The 21,796-nt window shown below is 37.8% G+C and overlaps 1 long non-coding RNA gene across 1 annotated transcript; it reads left to right on the plus strand.

Annotated features, from left to right (window-relative positions):
* The first annotated feature begins 212 nt into the window (after positions 1-212).
* Positions 213-20,781, plus strand: LOC144078808 (uncharacterized). The gene is made up of 3 exons (XR_013301327.1): positions 213-344; positions 6,555-6,618; positions 20,599-20,781. It is a non-coding gene; the product is annotated as an uncharacterized LOC144078808 (long non-coding RNA).
* Positions 20,782-21,796: the final 1,015 nt, after the last annotated feature.

Here is a 21,796-nt window from a genome sequence, read left to right on the forward strand (position 1 = left end):
TATGGCTCCTCTGTCCTAAAAGTGTTTCAAAATGCTCAGCACACTGTATACATTTAGGTATGAATTTAATAGAAATTGGGCTTGGTTTGATTCCCTGTTGTGGTGTTCAGTCTTTATTTCATATTTTAAATCTTAAAACCCTTTCATTGAGCATTTTCCTCTCCTCATATCTTTTTGCAGGCACATGGTCAGGTTTTCATTTTCCTCGGAGTGGCAGAATGAGACAATATTTTAACACCTAGAAATAGTTCAGACTGCACAGGCATAATATGTTTCCTATCATCCGCTGAGGAAGCACAAGAATCAGGGAAGTCTAGACTCAACTGTTTATACTTGTGCCCCAGGTAAGTGCAATCTAATGGAAATAATGATGTGCTTGTAGGCTAGTCCAGGTCAAAAAGTCCAGGGCCATTTAATAATCCCAGGGTTGCAGAAACCACTGACCTAATGATTTATTTTGGCCTTGACAAAAAATGTTTTTAAATGATGTTTGTCCATTCCTGAAATAATCAGATGCAGGAGGTCAAGGAAGTACGGTAAAATCAGGATCGGATTTACCTGAAAGCCCCAACCAAGTTAACCTGTGCGCCTACAAAGAGAGAAACCTGTAAAACATCATTATTTAAATGAGTGTTTTCACTTAAAAATGCCTCATTCTTGCAAATGTGACAGACATAATAAGCAGTACACCCGCAACTGGTCACTTGTAGTATGTCCTTTGTTCTCATTTCATTATTTGGATTGGATTGGATAACTTTATTCATCCCGTATTCGGGAAATTTCATTGTGACAGTAGCAAGAGGATGCAGATACAGGAAAGGCATAGTTACATATTTGGTCTGTTATCTTTTCCTCTGGTAGTTTTTGACATCGTATAGATGTCCTATCTGTCTTGGACAAGGGAGTGCAGTCAAGATGAATTGAATAACAATTTTTAATCATACATTGTTTTAATCATTGTGAATTTGTTAGAGAGACGTGTACTAGATTTATGAGGCCCTTACAAGGTTTATTAGGAGAAGAGGGATCTCGCAAAGATGTTATCTGAGAGGTTAGGGTGGCACATTTTATGACACAGGCTTCATTTTGTCTGAAGAAGTGACTCCTGAACCTTCATCCTTCATACAATTACTATTCACAGAAGAAATTGGTGCCATAGCTCATATCAACATCAATCTGGTCAAACACAGACAATAAGTATAGGTGTAACAATCCATCGATCTGGAGAGATACATTCATTGAATAAGTAACAATCAATCAGATAAATCAAAAACATAGATCAACATCAGCACCTTTTAAAATAGGCCAATTTGTTGAAAGGAATGAATGGTTTTCATTCAAAAGTCTGAAATGTTTCAGTAATGAATAGGTCAAAAGTGTCGAAAATTATGGATTGCTTTAGGTGAACTGTAATTTGAATCATGTTCTAAACATACTATATAATATATTGTAATAAGTCAATGAAAGCCCCTGAAGTGAATTGTAACAAACATGATTATAACAGCAAAAATCGTACTGTTATCCAAAGAATCTATATTGCATTGCACCCTCATCTAATTGGCCTTTTACAGCCATAGGAATGGGTCCAAAACCATCACTTGAGTTTGATCCCTGCATATTTCTTTTAACCTATTTCTGATTCTTCTTTTCAACGGAATGTACGTCCTTTTTCTTTGAGCATTGTGGAGAGAAGAATCAATCAAAAAAGGGTTATTGGAATTGCCTGGAAATTGGAACGGATACAATTTGAATCTTTGCAGTCTGCCTAGAGCCAGATTTATCATTTTTTTATGGTTTGCAGATCTAACAAAAAGAAAGAGACCACTTCATTTTATCACTATTATACAGAAAAAAAAACAAGAAAAAAATCTACTGGCTCTAATAAAAGGGTTTGCAAACTGTTTGTATGAGGGAAAGAAGTAAAACAGTCATGGGTGGGTATTTACAAGCCACCTGGATTTTTATCCATAGTCATAGATTTACACCATCCCCAGCTGAATTAAAAGCTGCTTGTATGAAATTCACTTTGTTGTTTCTCTTTCTATTTTTAGACTTCTGATTGACTTCTTCAATTATTGTCTTACTGTTGCCATGACAACAAACATAGACTGTCACATAATGATGATGTCACTGCAAATGCAATTCTTTCTGTCGTTGTCCAGATTCAATCTCCTTTGCAAATTTAGAATGTAAAAACCGAGAAGAGGGTATATTTAGATCGTGCACATTTTTAGAGGACACTCTGACATTAGTACTTTGTTGTGAGGTAAACTGCAAGGTGCTAGTCAACCCCATCAGAGTTCTATAATGCAGACGAGTGCACCGTGAAACAGCTGGCTATGGCAGATGTGCTGTTGCATTGTGCCATATCGCTGCTTCTCTCATCCAGTCCTTATCTCAAAGGCACATTCATTTGGGAAACCAGAGCTAAAGTGCGCTGTGTACAAAGAAAACAGTCTGCAAAGTACAAGCATCAGTGAAAAGTCCCATGTTAAACCCAGTGTTTGGCCACTGTACATGTAAGGCAGATTAAGGCAAAATTATCACAGACTTTGGTTGTTATGCAGTTTAAACAAACAAACTAAGCTATGGGCAACATTTTTCACTGTCATCTAATTTATTCCAAAGTCATTTAGAATGCGGAATCTTTTGTGGACAAAGAGAAGTTACGTTAAATTTTCAATAGACCAGAGAGGTTTGCAAAAACACTGAGAGGAAATTACCGTTAGTAATTAACAAGATGTCCATTTGTCAAGGCCACTGTAATTTTCTACAGTGTGCTAATTCTTTAATTGTTTTTTCCACCGTCTGATTTTAGTTTTTTGTTCAAATGTTTAACTGTAAGATAGCGTTTGCAATTTCATGTTGGGTTTGTGAGTGGATGGATGAACCAGGGAAGCAGGCAACACAGGGATGGAGATGAACTAACGTGTTCTTTAATCACAAACTTGCTGTGTAAATATAAAAATACAAAAAACAGGAAAAAGTATTAAAGTAACAACCAAAGAACAAATTCAAACCTACAGGAGAAAAAGCATTGAAGTCATCATTAATTTAGTGAACAGGTTTATTATCAAAGCTTTGAGGAAAATAATCATAAATCTAACATGATGAGTAATGCTGCAGGACAGCGCTAAACCATTATTCTCTTCCAACATCACCTATTCTTTCTGTTGGTTTTTGATATCCACACAGTGTTTTAATATTGTGCATTCTCAAAGCAGGTTATTTAGAGACAGAGTGGCATCCAGGAATAGGAAAGAGATGGACACACAACAATGTAAAGAAAACTAATTTGCAACCTGGATTCAATTTAATGTGTTTTTACACAGCCTGCTTTTTATGGCACTCAATGGATCTTCTTTGCTTACCTCAAATTAATTCCTAACTTGATTTATCTCTCCTCCTCACTGATAACTTTTCCCGAGAAACTATTTGGAATACAATTTAGCAGTGGCTAATGCAGGTAAATGGAAAGCAGCTTCCTTGCAGCCTGCTCTATTTGTCACCAGGGTCTGGCTCCTGGCGGTGACACCGCCATGGCAATGGGGTGATTAATGTGATAGGTGGAATTTGTCTCGTTATGTTGACAGCGGCTAATAAATGCCTTGTAAACACCCGGTCACAGCTGTTAATGCATCATCATAATCCTGGATTAGGTTGTGCCAGGAATGGCCAATCAATGCAATTAGTTAGATGGAATTAATTTGCCCATACTTTGACTTTTCTGCATTGAGCTTATAGTCCATTCAGAAACTTGAATGTGCTGCACGGTACTTCGCAGGCTCACAAAGCGAAACGGAATATCTTGCACTCCACAACAAACATTGGCTGTAATTTAATTTGTACCTCCTGCAAATGCAAATCAAGATCAAAATGACAACGAATATCCATCCGTTGTTCCGTTGGCTAAAAATCATAGCGGCAAGTGTTGAACTGCTGTTGCCCTAAAGTCATTATGTAAATGCTGCTTTTAATTCCGACTTCCTCGAGTCTCTGGGAAAAGACAGGTGACTTTTAAATGTGACGGTTTGGTGAGGAGGTCACCAAAAATGTCATTAACATGCTGTCACTTATCTCTTTCATGGATGAATGGTGCCGGCTCAAGTCGCTTCTTTTAATATTATGTCTGCCTTTGGCAATTTTCCACACCTGCATAGAATTTTTGCTTTTGTAAAAATGCACGTGGTCAGCACATCCTGTTACCAATAGGCCAATCAATTGAGATCAATTTGCATAACGGAGCATTAAATTGGGCCATAAAATCAGTTTGCTCACATGGAAAATTCTACGAGATTAACAATTTCCCCCCGAATGCTTGTCTATATTTTGCCGTTGCATTTTTGCCAATTAGAGTCTTAAAAATAAAGTGATGTATCTCCAGGCGCATTTTAATTATTATGACCCTTACTTCTTTTAATGAATCAGTTACTATTTAGATTCATGTCATGGCCTTTTGGTTGAGCAGCCAATTGTGTCTAAAGAGAAGAAGAGGCTGGCAGGCCTTGATTGATGTATGCGCTGTGTGAGTGGCAGGGGGAATGAGACAGACCCATTGCTGCCAACATCTTACTTACCATGTCGCCTTTGTGCTTGGCCTTTCTCTTGGGAGAACGATGTGGGGAGGACAGCAGCTGTTTTGTAAACTGGAAGCTTGATGGGATGTATTTTAGCTTGGTTGGTTTGCCTGGAAGCAAAAGACGGAAGTGGTAAACTGTTTTGATAAGCCCACCCAGAGCTTCAAAATCCCTTGCTATTTTTTCCAAACGTGCAGATTCCACCCTTACAAACTGTGAGCATCTCGTCAGATAGTCTGTAATGCAGGATTTGAAGGAGGGCTTCACTCTATTCAATAAGATTAAAAGCACTCAAAAACATAATCCTCACACAACCACTATACTCCTCTACTTATCGGTGTGCCTGGTGAAGCATGTTGAGAGGCGTCACCCACCCCAATAAACTACTGATATGTTAACTGTTCTGGACCTAGTGCTTGCTTCATTATTGTCCAGGCAATAGAAAAACAAAACAAAGCAGTACAACAATGCACCTATTAAGTGATTGGAAAGTGAGAGCCACTGTTTGGTTGTAAGTAGACATTGCCTGGAGCAATATTCTGGTAAATGGCTCATGAAAACAAAGGTTTCTTATAAATATTGTATTGTGATTTACTGTGTCGATTGCAATTCGCACCTAGGCCTTCAGTAGTCCTCTGTCGGAATTAATCTAACCCTCAATAACTATTTCATGGCTATAAAACTTTTGCTGCAGGTGCAACACAAAAAATGTCGTAAAATTGCAATTTTATTCAGGAAGATTTTAGTATAAATCATTTTACTCACTAAAAATCGGGGATCATTTCACCAGTCCATAAAACCTTGAGATGATTCTTGGCCCCGTCTTGACGTTTCAGCTTGTGTGCCTTGTTGTCAGGAGCGGCTTGTTTGTCCCTCCTGGCTTGCCGTTAGGTTAGAACAGCTGCAAGTGATCCTTGATTACTTCCTGATGTGTGTATTTAAGTACCACGGAAGTGGTTAGTCATTGTCGGATCGTCCTGCGTAACACTGCATACATCGCCGCAAAGGTACAGTTCTCACTGCTCCGGTTTTGTTTCGTTTTGGGACGTACAAGTCCTTGTTATTTTGTAAAGCTTTTGAGTCATTAAAGTTACTGTCATGAGCTCAGTTCGTCTCGCCTCCTCCTGCTTCCCCGCTACTGGGTCCAAATCCCTCCGATCGTAACACTTGTGTATTGGTGGTCGTTTTTTAGCCTTTCTTACCTTGGCCATGTCTCTGAGTATTGCACACCTTGGGCGATTGAGCACTCCAGTGATGTTGCAGCTCTGAAATATGGTAAAACTGGTGGCAAGTGGCATCCATGCAGATGCATGCTTGACTTTTCTCAGTTCACAGGCAGTTATTTTGTGCCTTTATTTTTCCACACACTTTTTGTGACCGTGTTGACTCTTGAATTAAACGCTTGATTGTTCGATGATCACGCTTTAGAAGCTTGGCAATTTTAGAAGTGCTGCACCCGTCTGCAAGATATCTCACTTTTTTATTTCTCTGACCCATTTTGCAGAAGGAAAGGAAGTTGCCTAATAATTATGCATACCTGATAAAGGGTATTGATGTCATTAGACCACAAACAACCCTTTCCTTACAGAGATGCATATCACCTGATATGCTTAATTGTTAGTGGGCTTTTGAACCCACACAGCTTGGAGTAAGACAACATGCATAAATAGGTTGATGTGGCTATGGCTAATTTGAAAGTAAACCTGAAAGCATAATTAAACAGCTGGAGGTTTCTTTTTTGATCTTCCAAACTGCTGCTTGTAGTGAATTGGGCAGACTTGAACTCACTGACACCACACAGTGTGTGTTCAGAAGCTGACGTTTGCACTCAAAGGTCAGAGCAAAACATCGGTTAAATGGCAGCTCATACCTTGAACATTTACCGGGATTTTGCACTCATATCACAAGGTACCATTGTTTTTTTCTCTTCCTAATTTGTGCTTCAGCCTGAAATGTGTTTTTGCTTCTTCTCCCCAGCCTTTTCACTTCTGTGTTTGCACAGCTGCCCCCGTGCCCCTATTTCCAAGGACACAGTATACCAGTGAGTATGATTGAGCAATTTTTACTTTTTGCACCATACAAATGCTATCTCGCATCATCCATCTATTCCTTTTCTACACCACTTTTAGCGTTATGGGGAGCCATAGCCTATCCGAAACAGTAAAAACTGATTACCCCCTAGACTTGTCCATAACTGGACAGATTCGGACACAGACAACCTTTAATAGAAAATTCCCTTAACCCTCACACGGCCACTGAGTGGGCAGTGAATCCCTGCTTACTAGGCAAAAGTAAACTGCTACATCACCACAACCTAGAAAGAAGCAAAAATGAGTTTCATATCAAAAGATATTTCCTGGCAGGAGTTTTAATATTAGCCTTGAGAAGATAAATGGGAGTCGAGAGGAAAAAGATAGGAAGTAAATTCAGCACTGTAGTTTCTAGTGGTTGGTGGCCACCTTTCTTTCTTGTAAAAAACACAACTCAACTCAATGTTATTAACACAGTACTTTTCTATCCAGCCCCCATTTAATTACATTTAATTAAATAATTCAATTTTTTCGATTTTTATTCACACTAATTTCATTTATTCATTAGTTAATTGAATTTGAAAAAAAATGTATAATAACTATGGAATATAATTGTTGACTTAAAATAATAATGAGTCTCTGGGAGGTGACAGGACCAAATATCATTTCACTAGGAAAATATTATCTATTATTCGTTCAGGTCTTTTGTCTTCACATTCTTCCTAAAATATTGACGTGGTTATACATCTACAGGAATATTTAACACAAGATTAACATATCTGAGTTTTGAATTTTTCATTTGGCATCCCAATGTTTTACTATTCTCTACCATATTGCCTATTCATTAGTGATAACACAATGTGGGAGAAACCGTTTGATTAGATGAAACTGAAATGGTATTTTTCTCAGATCTATATTTTCTTATAATAACTGCTGGGTTTTTTTTTTAAATCAAAAGATGTGTATGATCTAATAATATGAGTAAATTAAATGTGAAAGTCACATTGATATTGAATGCCTGGTCAAGTCTGTGCAAGTCCAACCAACTTCCTGTCTCATGCCCACCTCTCACCCCAGATCAAAAACATTCCACTATCTGAAAGCAACACTTTTCTTCATCCTATTTTAAATGTCACGCCTGGAAGAAAACCCAGCTGAGTGTTTGCCCCTCCATGCTCTAGATCCATACCATTAGCATAAATGGAGAATCAATTATTTCAGCCCTGATGGAGCCGATTATGCAGAGAAAATAAAGGCAGACGGAAGGAGTCTTAATTACAAAATGACCCTTTTGGCCTTTCCTCCATCACCGGTGTAGTAGCGACATGTTGGCGTTTCATGGCTGAGCCACTAATTGCCCGACAGTAATGGCTGAGGAAACAGCAAAATGGGTTGATCCCGTCGGCATATCGCTTTCAGAAATAGTAAATAGCCACAATGCTGAAACAAAACCGTCTTACGCAGCACAAATGAAGCCCACACGTGGCATTATATTATAAAGATGTCCAAAATATATATAGAAAATATATGGTAGGACGCGTATGTTACCCAAGTAATAGCACATATAATGAGAACATCTAGTGCTGAGTATGTTGGATTGAGGAAGGTAATACAAACGCCTCTATCTCCTGAAGCAGAGGTGCAGTGAAAAGCCACCTGGAAGCACAGTCAGTGCAGAGAAGTGATGCTTACTGCTTCCATGTCACGCCTGTCAGAATGAGAGATGGGCTGAAAGAGAGGCAGATAGAGAGCGAGTATGGGTAATATGAGCAAATGAGGAGTGGGGTGGAGGGAGGGTCCAGCAGCTGGCTTTATCTCTGAGGCAGCTGATAGAAAAGATACCGTTGCTGTTGGATAAGAGCAAGAATATTGCACTGGTTGTATTTATTAAAAGTGCAGCATATGCCAAAATGAATGGGTTTTGAGGAAGTTACTTTTGTGACCTTATAAAATTTCTCAGTCATAATGAAAATTTAGTAGAGCTGATGTTTATTTTTATTTTTATTGTCACCAATATTTTTTATATTCTAAAAATAAAAATAAAAATATTTACAGTTTGTGACCTGGGTTGTTTAGTGTAAGTGTAAGTCATACATAGCTATATATAGCTTTTACATTAAAATAATGTTTGTTTTGTTTTAGGATAAATGTTTTTGGAAACAATTGGCACATTCATTTAAGCTTTGTTTGGATTTTGTAATAGTATTTTTACAAATATTCTATTCAAATATTAATACATTTCAGTATTTAAATAGGCATATAACTGTTTAACATCTAATATATACTTCCTGATATTATATATTAGCTGCATGTCTTCTTATGTAAATATCCCACAATATTATATCTATATACTATATACTATACAATACTCATCATAAAGTACAGTGAAGTTTATATATGAACAAAAGCTGTTTTCTTCGAAAATTTAGTGGGCTTGTCTTATAGTCAGATGTACGTTATGATCTAAAAAATACAGTATAGTATATTATTTCATAGTTAGCTTGCTATCTAAATGATATGGCTTCTTTAGTGTAAGGAAAGTTCCACCATGTGCTCATTAAATACAAACAGCCAAAAACATCTCTGTCAGCAAGTTCATATATTTTGCTGTCTGCATTTTATGCTTGCAGTTCATATATTAAAAAATATAACTAAACACAAAAAAACCCAACGACATGGGTTTCTAAATAAAGAACAGCTATTTATTAAAATGAATATCAAGCATGATAGAAAATCACAATTTTGGAGGATTAAGTGTTGTACTGCAAAATATTGAATGCCATTATTTTTGTATGACTTTTTTTCCTCAATGTACATTAGTCAAGGCTTCAAATTAGAGCTCAAGATTTCCGTTGTGTGTTATATTTGAACTCCAGAGATTGCTGCGGTTTCTCTCACAGTCAAAAAACATGTATATTAGATTGATTGTTGTTTTTGTAAGCATGAGTGTGAATGGCTTTTGTTGGCAGGTACTGCGTCTATACAGTATATTCAATTGGCTTTGTGACCAGTCCAGGGTGTACGTTGCCTTTCATATGGTGTCATTTTAAATGTAGTGTTGATTTTTTAGTAAATAAGTCGCAATTTTCTTCCATTATCTATTATATTTGCTGCTACGGCAAACAAACTTTCCATGCAAATAACAACTAATTCTTGAGTGAAAATCTATTCCCGCTAACAGGTCAGACAGTTGCAGCAGTTGCAATATCGTGATCAATCCTTTTATTCAAATGAATGCAGTGAATCTATCCACCAATCTAGCTATCTGTCTACTGTATACATTAGAGCAAAAATTAAAGTGAGATCACACACTTGTCTGCTCAGCTTTCTTTGAACTTTGTTGCAGAGCTTAATGAAGATGCAAGGTCGTTTGGAAGAATTTTAACCATAAATCAACATGGACATTAATCGTACACACTGACCCTTCATTTTAGCAGCCTAAAAGAGGAAGCATCATTTTTGCGCTCATAAATAGAGGTATTATGATAATTTGGCCACTTCTAATCATTCCAAAATGTTACAATGGACGCTATTTATGTCAGAGTGCAGGCCAGCAGGCATGGAATCAGGGAGGGTGGTGGTGACTCATTTTCATTCATTTTCTGAACAACTTATCCTCACAAGGGTTGCGTGGGGGTGCCGGAACCTATCCCAGCTAACTACAGACAGGGGACACCCTGAATCGGTGGCCAATGAGACGAACAACCAATCACGCTCGCACGCATTTCTAGAGGCAATTTAGAGCGTTCAACCAGCCTACTCTGCATCTTTTTGGGATGTGGGAGGAAACCGGAGTACCCGGAGAAAACCCAGGCAAGCCCAGGAAGGACATGCAAACTCCACACAGTGAGGACCGACTTGGGAACGAACCCACGGCTCCAAGACTGTGAGGCCGAAACGATAACCACTCGGATGCCAGGCCACCAGTGGTAACTCAAAAGGATTAATTATAGAGACCCCAAAACAACATGAAAACCAAGGCAGGGGATTGATCCAAAAATACAAAGTTAAACCAAAATCTAGAGCCATGCAAAGTGGCGGCCCGGGGGCCAAATCTGGCCCGCCGCATCATTTTGTGTGGCCCGGGAAAGTCAATCATGAGTGCCGACTTTCTGTTTTAGGATCAAATTAAAATGAAGAGTATAGATGTATATTAAATTTCCTGATTTTCCCCCTTTTAAATCAATAATTGTAATTTTTTTAATCAAATTTTTCTGTTTTTACTTCAAAAATCATTTTGTAAAATCTAAAAATATATAAAAAAGCTAAAAATAAACATTGTTTTAGATTTATAAAAACACTGAATATTCAGGGTTTTAATCCAGTTCTTTTAATCCATTTATTAAAAAAATTCTAAATATTATATCTATAATGGTCCGGCCCACATGAAATCGAGTTGACGTTAACGCGGCCCGCGAACCAACCCGAGTCTGACACCCCTGATCTAGAGAATCGAACCAAAGCAGGTGCTTAGACACACACCTAACACTGACGAGGACGTAACAAAAAATGAACAAATTGAATGAATTTAAATATACACACACACGTGTCACACACAACACAGCGGATTGGCTAAGACACATGGAGGATGCGACTAGAGGTGAAAACAATGGACAATCACAACAGAAAAAGCCAAGAATAAACCAAAAACAGAATAAACCTAACAATTTATTATTCCAAATTTTGAAACGTGCACTTCTTTGCCGAGAGAATCCAAGCTTCTACTAAGAATATTCACCAGCTATGTAGTTCATCTAGTAGACCTGCAAATTTTGCGAAGCTGAGGGAATATCTTGTTTCCTTGACGGACAAATGAACATGACCTAACCATGTGGTGCATGGTGATTGTTGGAAATTCTCTCCCGGAGCATCTGTAACGACGAATACATTCCAATTTGCCACCACCTATCCAGACAGCTGGGCACACTTGTGTTTGGCAGATGTCAAAGCATCCTGGCAAGGCAACACAAATGTGACACAGTTGGACTGTGTCAACTAACAAACAGAACTTTTTTTCAAAGTCACCGCTAGAGGACACTGTTGATATATTAACTCCCTCAGTGCTTGTCTGCTTTATAGAAATAAGGTTTGGATCATAATTGGTGAAATGGAGCTGCATGGACCCCGTCAATGGGCAACATGGATTGTGATTTAACTCTCTAATAACCTCTGTTGAAAAGAGTATTTGAATGGTTAAGATAAGAGCGTTTATCACTTGTTATCATGATAAGCATGTAAAAAAAAATAGGGAGAGAGAAAATGACACAGTGGTGTAGCTAACAATGAATATGAAAAGCTCTACCACTTCCTCAGACTGTAGCAGACTGACACAATAATATCCTTTGCTGATTCCCAAATGACTTTTTTTGTCATGTTGACACTGTTACAGCTTTTGTCCCACTGCCTGGACGTGAATGCAGATGCCTAATCATGGGGAAAAACACTATTACGCCTTATTTATTATTTTCTTCCTTCCCATAATTATCCTCCTACCCATTCAAATCGTCACAATCACTTGTCCATCACAAACTATCTGCATTTATATCCAATTCACACGGACACTGCATTCATAGGTAGACAATGACGAAAAATATTCGTTCATTCATTTTCTGAACTGCTTATCATCAGAAAGGTTGGGGGTGTGTTGGAGCGGTTTTGTTTCGTTTTGGGATGTACTAGTCCCAGTTATTTTGTAAGGCGTTTTGAGTCATTAAAGTTACTATCATGAGCACCATTCGTCTCGTCCCCTCCTGCTTCCCCGCTACTGTGTCCAAATCCCTCCGATCGCGCCACGACGTCTCGGCGCGATCGTAACACCAAGCAATATATTCTGGAAATTTGTATAAATCTTCTATCATAGTGACAAAATAACATATTGGGGAATATGTTCTTTTTATGTCGATAAGATTATTGCTGGATTATACAGTAGAATTTATCATTGTAATACAATATTGTTGTGAGACTTTAGTTGATTAGGCCATGTTTAGATGGAAACAGTCTGAAGGAAACACTCAATTATGGCATTTTGTTGCTACTTTAATTCCACATTTTACACTGGGTGGGGAAATCTGCGGAAGACACGAAGACGCAAAAGAGCATGAAAACTCCAATTTCCAAATTGGCAGCATCACCGAAATTTGATTAGTGTGTAAGCTTTTTGTTCCGCTATCTCCTTCTTTTCTTCTCCAAAAGACTGTGTGATGAGCGTAGTCGATTGTTAACTTCAATTCTAAAGCAAGTTAAAGCTCGTTATATAAAGCCATGTTATATTTTCCTGTACCCCCTCGTTAATGTGACATTGTCTCTATCTTCGTCTCAGCAGGAATTTCTGCATTGGGTTTATTTGAGGTGCTTAAAAAATGAACACACAACAAAAAATATTTTTTAGTTTTATTTCCCAAAATATGTACAACGTATATTTTGTCATTTTCGAATCGGGGGAAACAATTGCTCAATATAAGTGTTATACACGGCAAAATTGTATCGTTGCCTGTTTGCAACTTAATTTGTGCTTAAACATTACCATTCATCCAGCGAAAGATCTAGCAAAAACAATGCTAAATTTGCAATTTAAAAAAATAAAATAAAAAAGATGTTTTGTTAAATTAAGTGTAAACATAGCGAGTGTTGAGAAAACCGCTTGGTGTTACATCACTAAACCTCTCTAAGACAGCCAGTTTGTGTTGTCACTGTGTGGAATCACTGGCGTCGGGTCAATAAACACTGAAGTGGTAGTCATTTTAGCGCTACCCGCTATGTCACTCGGCTTCACTTGACTACAAAGCAGCATTCCCATCAGTGCAGGCAACCCCAAGAGTTTCAGCACCATCAATGACCAGTAAATCTTGTGCTTCAACGTTTGGCCAAATGCTCAACATTTTTACACAGACTCTACTGCAGCATTAATCCATTTGAACAAGGAGGGCTGGGTTTGTAATCATTCACTCTTAAGTCTTCCCACTTCAAAGGGTTTGGACATCTCTTGTCCTCAATGGCAATCAGCGTATTTCATATTCTTACAGGTTTCTCATCATTTTGGAACATTTTTCAGAGCGGAACGAAAAATCTTAAAAGCACTTGTTCAATCTTGTTCTCTGCACAAGTTGCAAATAATATGGTTACATTCATGCAAATGATTCAGTACAATTCTCCAGCATTCCTTTAACATAGCCTTTAATTTGGAAAATACAGCATTTCAATAGTGAATACTTTCCTGTATTTTGTATATTTTCATATCTGGACAGACAGCACACACACAAGCAAGCAATCGTGATCACACATTTTTACTGCTTGTGATAATGCACCCGGTTGTTATGTGCAAAAATGTTGGCGGTTTCACTCACATGCATCAAGTCAATAATAGCTGAATAACTAATTGGAGTCACAGATGGTTGCTTGGCTACCCCAAGGCAATAACATGCATATGAGGTCACAGCCAATAAATAACCTGCTATTGTATAACCTCCAGTAAAACATGGCCTCTTCCTTTTTAATATTCCAAAATGTTTTTTTTCTTTTAAATAAATCACAGGAATGATAATTAGAGGTATGAGGGGTCTAAAAGTATATTTACCCTCAAAAGAATGGGTACTCTTTACCATCCCTGGAGTGTGTGTGCATGTTCCCACCATTTTATACACAAATAAAAAAAAAACATCTGAGCCCTGTGACATGGCGATAAAAAGTATTTTATAGCTAATGAAGCACATATTTAGGGCAACAATATAACTTTGATCGTAAACCCAATAATAACCAACCATTGGTATAACCCATGATGCCGTAGAAAAATGATTAGCAAAACCATAACTCACTATCAAGGAAGTTTAAGTTTTTGTATCTTTAACATGTACAAGAAGGGCCGATGGCTCATCATATTGAATAACAAAAGTAATTCCTTCATTCATTTTCTGAACCGCTTATTCTCACAAGCGTCGTAGGGGGGTGCAGGAGCCTATCCCGGCTGATTGGTGGCCAGCCAATCGCAGGGTACAAGGAGAGGTACAACCTTTCATACTTACACTCATACCTAGGCACAATTTCGAGCATTCAACTAGCCTATCATGCATGTTTTTGGAATGTGGGAAGGAAACCGGAGTATCTGGAGCGGGGGTGGGGGGCTTTTTGCACGGGTGAATCGTAATATAACATAAACAAATTTAAATGAACTTGAATTACGATGCAGACACACTCAAAAATAAGTTTAATCTAACCTTACACTAAACTTAATTCTAATTTTGTTTTAAATTTTTATACATTTCTCCCGGCCGGGTTGGCTCTGTTTGCCCCGCTTCCACACTGACTTTCAGTCAATATGGAGGTTTGTTTGAGTTTGTATTCCCTTCAAAATATTCCGAAAATGATGCACACAAATGTCCTCACAATAGGATAACGCACAACCATTTGCCAACGAGAAGTAGTCTTGAATTAGTGATCGCTCCGCCAACGAGAGCTAACAGGCTAAGGGGGGAAAAACACTGAAAAAATGCAACGCTCCGCCCAGTGCTCGCAGAGACATTACAAAGAGGGAGTTGCAACCAGAGACATTACAAAGAGGTAGTTGCGACCAGAGACATTACAACGAGGTAGTTGCGACCAGAGACATTACACGAGAGAGTTGCGGGAGAGAGCCAGTGCCCCTGATGTTCTTATGAGCAGCCAATGAGACATAATATATACTGCTCGTAGCGATCGCTCCACCATTTGCGCTGAGTGACGGAAAAAAACACTGAAAAAAATGCAACGCTCCGCCCAGTACACGTAGACATCTGAAAGAGATGCGGCAAAAAAGACAGTGCGCTATAATGATAAACAGCCTCTCATGTCTTGGCCACCTGGCTTTCTCGTATCTAGAGATAATTATTTGCTAGAAATTTTACTCGTATCTCGAAATGCTTGTATGTCGGGGTGCTCGTATGTCGAGGTACCACTGTATATGTATTAAAAAAACATAAATAAAATCCGAAGTGGATTTTTTTTAAATTTATCGAAAGTAAATATATATTAATATGATAATTGATGAAATGGGTGAATTGGCCATAATGAATTTAATATATGTGAACTTAATGAAATATTGAATAAAAAAGCACGGCTTTCATCATTTTTAAATGATGTTCTTAAATTCCTCAACATGTCCTCAACTTCATTATAAAGTCACCTTTGATTTACTGGTGGATCGACATGCCCATTATAGAATTGCCTGCAAATTTGCCAATTTCTAGTTCTATAAATTCCGTTTTTAATAGTCTGGCTCTTTGAAGCATTTAGCTTTTAACACTACTGTTTGTTGATTAGCGCATCATGACAGAAAGAAAAGAGAATATGAAACTAGAATAGACCGAGCGAGAGGGTGGACGCAGTGTAAGTAAGCTCTGTAGCTTTGATGGTGCAAGTTGAAATGCTTCATCAAGACTTTTTGGGTTGAAGCGGTCTCCTTCTTCGTTTCAATCACTTGAGTTTGAAGTGATTACTCATTATGGAGAGTTGGTTACAACCTCTCTAATCTAGTGAGTGAATAACCTGCAGTGCTTTTCAACTAGCCAACAATATGCACAGCTTCATAGAAACTATAGATTACACGCTACATCCTCTAAACTTTAATGCACCCACTTTTATTCAAAATTCACAATCACATTTTTTAACGTTTGAATTTAATGATTTTCTACCAGTATTCTTTCATATAAACACATCTGAGCACTGTGACATGGAGATAAAAGTATTTTATAGCTAATGAAGCACATATTTAGGGCAAAAATATAGCTTTGATCGTAAACCTAATAATAATAATAAAAGCAAATCTTCCTTAAATATGATATATTACTTGATTCCCTTTTTTGATTATATATAAATTATATGATCGTTTTTTTTCCAACAGGAGCAACCTTCCTCTCTTAAATCTAAATAGAATCCAGATTTAAATGTCATTATCCTCACTCATATCTCTATCTGTCCCACTATTACTCTTTTATTCTTTCATAATGATGAGTGTGAAAAAGTAATTACACCTAATAAACCCAGCAATTAAAAAGGTATGCTGAGTACGCTCATATTAAGTGGCAGAATATTGTTCAGTGTGAGTGAATGGGTGTATTAGTGATCATATTATTAGGTTCCACATTTCTTTCCTCATTACATGCGAGTTAGACTTGATTGTCTGGATGTTGAGTATGTGTGCACATGCATGTGTATGTGTGACATGGCTGTCAATTTGGCTCAGGCCCAGGCTGACACATTCAAACATTCACAGCTGTTGCAACTGTCCTCAGAGGCTAGGATGACACATTGTGGAAAAGACACTCACTGAAATTTCAATACGAATATAAAGCTCAAACATCCGTGGTTTTGCTTTAAAAAGAAAATCAGGATTGCCTGAATGTCTTTGTGCATTGCTTGCATGTGTTTTCTCTTCATTATGTATCGACTTTGATGAGTTTGTCACATCAGTGCTGCCTAATGAGCCTGCAGTGATGCCTTGCATCTAGAGTGGCCTTGTCAGAGGTTGATAGCTTTGGATGACAGACAATTTAAACATTTGGAAGACACTGTTGTCGATCTTATACTGATCAATAATTTCATATCAATCATCTGCAGCTCCTCTTAACATTTTTTTTCTTTCCGACCATAAAACAGTTCATTCCGTTGCAGGGTTATTTTCTTACTTTTACAACTTTTTATAGACTACTACTATACACAATTCAATGCCCCTTAATCTATTCAATGCAAAAAAAGAGCTGTTGCATACTTTTTAACCATATGTTAATTTATTTATTAATTCAGTCATTTTCTGAACCGTTTATCCTCTTAGGGTTATGGGGGGAAGTCATGGATAATAAATTATAGATCTAAAATCAAGCCCTTTTCAGTGTGGTAGTTGGTAGTAACTTGTATTGGAACCTGATACTAGAACAAATTGACTGGGAGATTAAAAATCACATCTAGTATTTATTTTCCAAGACATTTATCAATGCTGTTTTAATCCAGCCTGTTTGTAGTTAGCACTGTCTGTTTAAAAAAAAATCTTCACAAAAACAACAACAACAAAAACTTTTAGTCTACATGAAACCACAACTCTAATATTTGTGTAAATCTATCTTAATATGGTTATAACCCTGTATAGAGACACAGGTAATCCTATTAAACCAACAAACACAAACACTTTAACAAAACAAATGGCTGAGTGTTAAGACCTACCGTATGTACATCTATGTGTATGTATATATATGTTTATAAATATGTATGTATGCGTATATATGTATGTATATGTATGTGTGTATGTATATATATATATATATATATATATATATATATATATATATATGAACTTATACCTATCTATTTATGTCTAAAATGCCTTTCCTATATCTGCATTCTCACCCTCTTGCTACTGTGACAACAAAATTTCCCGAATACCAGATGAATAAAGTTATCCAATCCAATCCAAAACATTTTTTCCTTCTACAGGTAAAATAGTGAGATCATATTATATGTGAGGTTACACCATGACTCCTACCCCAAGTATACATGTGCCTTTTCAGGCAGTGCAATGAACACAGTTTATTACGTGGCATATGGCTTAGTTATAAGAGCATCCCTTTGGAAAGGAAGCACAGTCTCCATCAGGACACTTTGACACTTTTCAATCTGGGGCACTTGATTGCACTATTTCAAGCAATCCCCATGGAAATAATCTTGGATTATCCATGAGAAAAGCTTATCCCATCCCGCTCCAACATCTCAGAAATGGATTTCCCCAAGATTCCAAGCGGCACATAGCCACCAACGGCAGTGTTTGTCATTTGCAATGCCATCACTGTCCATATGTGGCGGAAATGTTCAGGCCAGTATGGCCAAACATTCTTTCATGTCTGGAGGCGATGAGGAATGGCATCAGGCCAGCATTTTATTGCATCTATCTGTGAGGCTTCAATGGGTTGTCTGCCAAGGGGAAAGCACTTATAGATAGCAAAGAGCATAGGTATGGTACCGTGAAGGTCAGTGCCATTCAATGCCTATTATTTTTAAAACAGCAATATGTCACAAGTACAATGGAGCCTCCAAGGGGCAAACACTGTTCAATATTATTTCCAATAGAAAATCATTACAAGGGCAATCTTTATAATGATGCTGTATATTCCATGCTATTGCTGATTTGCATCTATGTTGGAATACTTTATCAACAGATTAAATTCGTTTGAGCAGTCAATTGTAGGACTACTACTCATTAATATCCAAAAATACATCGTAATATTAGTGCAGTGAAGATTAGTTCAGAGAAGATTTAGGATGTCATTATAAATCCTACAAGTTCTACTACCAGGGCTTGCTCCACTGTAATATCATTCGTTGCAGCAAGAAGCCAAAGACCGCCAAGAGTTTAAGTGGGATAAATAAAACAGATCAATGACCAGTATAACCCTTTTTGTTTGTATGAATTATGTAATCAGCATATGTTTTATCGTAGAAGAAATTCAATATTATATGTGCTATTTTGCCTCATGGAAAGAACAGCTTTTGCTTTTGTAGAAGACTGCAATGTTTATTTCAAGGCATTACTGTATCGTACATTCTTTTCATATTCCATTCAGTATCATTCCTCATGCAGATGGTCTTTTTTTTTGAATAATTGTTGCAAAAAAAGCAACAAAGAAAACATGCCCACACACTCATTTAGAATTAATCCTTTGATGCTTACTGAATTTAGTTCTCACACAATATGCTGAGGTCAGGCATAGTAACAGTTGAACTCAAAGTTTAGAGGGAGTTTTTCCCTTCAAATCCCAACTGTCAGGAATGTTCTATTATCAGCAGTTTGACTTTGTAGGGGGATCTTATATAAATGAATATATATATATATGTATATATATATATGTGTATATATATATACGTATATGTATATGTGTATATGTATATATTCATGTATATATACATATGTATATATATATATATATATATATATATATATATATATATATATATATATATATATATATATATATATATATATATATATATATATATATATATATATATATATAGGTAGGTATTAAAAAACAAACAAACAGAATTTCAAATGAGTGGTGAGAGCTGTTTAACTTTGTCGCCATCTTTGGATTTGTCCTGAAAGCAGTGAGGTCTTTCTTGAGTGTACGTCATTGACCTGGTCACCCTGAATAATACAGCATCGCTGGATGAAAACTGACAGTCTCTTTTAAGCTAATTGGCATTGTCTTTCATCCTCTCCGAAAAACATTTGCAAATGGCCCTTCACAATCACGCTGAGTGTATCAAGCCCTTTGGAGTTTTGGAGCCAGGCCCATGCGGTGGAGGATGAAGCTTATAGCCACAGGCCACTGATGAACAGATTTTGCTCCCTGTTCCCTCAATGCTGGCTGTCTATGTTCCCTTCCCCCTATTCTTTCCCTCCTCTTCACTCCTTCCAAGTCTCCCCGGCATGCTGCACCTGTCCCACGTACCAAAAATACCCAGGATGACAGCAACACCGCAATCTGTCACCTCCAGGGCCTCCCTGACATTTTTAATCAGAAAAGCCTAGGATCACAGCTTTAAATGATGTGCCCCCTTAGCAAACACATCTTACGTATTATTGCAATTTGTGAGCATCCGTGTGTTGAGAGTGGAATACAGTGGAAGAAGAAAAATGAGAGGATTTCATGTTTCTTTCTAAAATTATTTCTTTGCTCAATTGATGCAGTGTCTACAGGTATCTGTGACGTTGGAACAACCAAATAAAATTATTGAAAAGTCCATATGCAAACCATTATTTTGAACTTCCATCCTTTCATATCCTGGTCACTATCTGAGGGAAGTAATAGCATCTCCTTACAGGGCAAAGAGGTTGACTTTGAGATTTCTTATGAGCTGCCTGGAATAATGGAAGCGCCGAAAGCCATTTTCTGCCCTACAGCTTATTGGTTGTTTAGACCTTAATGACTGTTTTGTTCATTTTTTTTATTTGCCTCTTTTGTGGGTTTCAGGCACCAACTCATCTTTTTATTACTGAAAAAGGTCATGGAAAAATGCTAAACAAGTCAGCATTCCGCAAGAGAAAGGAGGCAAATGGTCTGCAGCTGCTACCAGTGGGTTGCCTTGCTCGTTGCATCATGACGATCTTCATTGGTTTATTCTTATCGACACACTGAATCCATCAACATACAAGCAACAAAGTAAGTAAAATCAGTATAGAATGAAATAGAGAAGCATGTTCATAGTATATAAACATAGTCTTTGCCAAAAGTTTGTTATATCCCATTGGCAATTTATGAAAATGTTTGCTTAAGGCAAAATTCCCTAGCTGTCGCCAAAAAAGATTTCTTTGTATCGTGGGATGCAGCAGCCGCTAGAAAAATAACAAAGATTCTCTTGAGCTCGGGAAAACGGAATGAATCCCTAATGGAAAGTGCATTTCTACTTCACTAATGGGTAATTGATGCAAGAGGGACGCTGAGAAATGTCCCATATAGTCATTGTAAAGGAACCTGCTGAGAAGGCACAGTGACTGGCAGATATTAGCCTGAGGCGACTGATCTGCAAATCCAAATCCTAACATGGTCAACGGGAGGGACATTTATAAAAAAACATCTCAAGATGTGCACCGTCTTAGCTCCGATACGAGTTGCTGAGACAGACAGGTGAACAGAGCCAGCAATCAAATGAGAAGTTAAAAAAATCAGACGTTCCCGCCGGATAGATAAGCCTCGCCTCACTCTAACTTTTACAGTCTGCTGTATAATTAAGGGTCTCCCATCTCGCTGTTTCAAATTGCTCTTTTTCACCAGCAGCCTATAAATATATGGCTGTGGCTAGATCCCATTTTCTGGATGAAAGTGCCTGAGCAAGGAAACGGCTGCCACCCCCTCAATGGCTGAATAATGGTGTGATGCCCCGGCTAGGCAGCCTCTTGGGGATTATGTTTCAACAGTGACCTGCCAGAGTAAAGGTTGTGGCAGTAATTAAAACCAAATATTTAAGAGCTGGCCAGCAGTCAGACACTAAATTTCCAGATCAGTGTGTGCCAAGCCCAAAGACCTTGTTGTCTGCCCTGGGCTCCGTGTGCTCCACAGTGAAAGTCAAACTGATTGAGTCCACTCAGCCGCTGGCCAACTCACTGGGCTAAGAGGGTGGAATTCCAGTTTAGATTTGCTTAGGTGTGAAAGAGGATGCTCACAATAATGG

The sequence above is a fragment of the Stigmatopora argus genome, chromosome 8 (assembly GCF_051989625.1).
Source record: "Stigmatopora argus isolate UIUO_Sarg chromosome 8, RoL_Sarg_1.0, whole genome shotgun sequence".
Taxonomy (NCBI): Eukaryota; Metazoa; Chordata; class Actinopteri; order Syngnathiformes; family Syngnathidae; genus Stigmatopora; species Stigmatopora argus.